The sequence below is a fragment of the Octopus bimaculoides genome, chromosome 13, assembly GCF_001194135.2.
Source record: "Octopus bimaculoides isolate UCB-OBI-ISO-001 chromosome 13, ASM119413v2, whole genome shotgun sequence".
NCBI classification, from domain to species: Eukaryota; Metazoa; Mollusca; class Cephalopoda; order Octopoda; family Octopodidae; genus Octopus; species Octopus bimaculoides.
Window position 1 is genome coordinate 3607343 of NC_068993.1, and position 524 is coordinate 3607866.

At 30.0% G+C, this 524-nt stretch overlaps 1 long non-coding RNA gene across 1 annotated transcript in view; it reads right to left on the reverse strand.

Moving 5' to 3' along the window:
- Positions 1-352: 352 nt before the first annotated feature.
- Positions 353-524, reverse strand: part of LOC106872418 (uncharacterized) — a 10656-nt gene continuing 10484 nt past the window's right edge. Inside the window, exon 3 of the long non-coding RNA XR_001409769.2 lies at positions 353-439. This is a non-coding gene — a long non-coding RNA (uncharacterized LOC106872418). The remainder of the gene's footprint in view (positions 440-524) is intronic.

Genomic DNA, 524 nt, shown 5'->3' on the forward strand with positions numbered 1-524 from the left:
TTAAAGGCAAGCACCTGCTTCCTTGAAACAACGTGCTTCTTCATCAAATTTACATTAAATGAATAAAATCTTGAGAAACTAGCAAGTATGAAAGCTCCTTTCTGAGAATAAGAGAATATTCAATTTGTATAATATAAAGTTGGCCAAATTCCCACAGAATATAATATTTAGAATAATGTTTAGAATAAGAAAAACAAAAATTACTAGAAAACTGTTTCCACTATGCTTTAGAATATTGCATAATCATTCTTTACCACAAGAATTATACATTTTTATTGAGGTAAATGGTGATGTTCCTAACAATGGTTCCATTAACACGAAAAGAATTCTAGATAAATACAATATGGCTGCCCGTATTCGTGTTCTACTTCTGACAGGTAAAACTCTTCCTTCGCCAATTTTACTGGATGCACGTGACCAAAGATGCACAAAGGCACTACTGAAAGAAAATAAACTTTAAAATTAATCCAAATATCATTTGGCTGTTACAGTGTTACAGAAAGATATATATATATATATATATA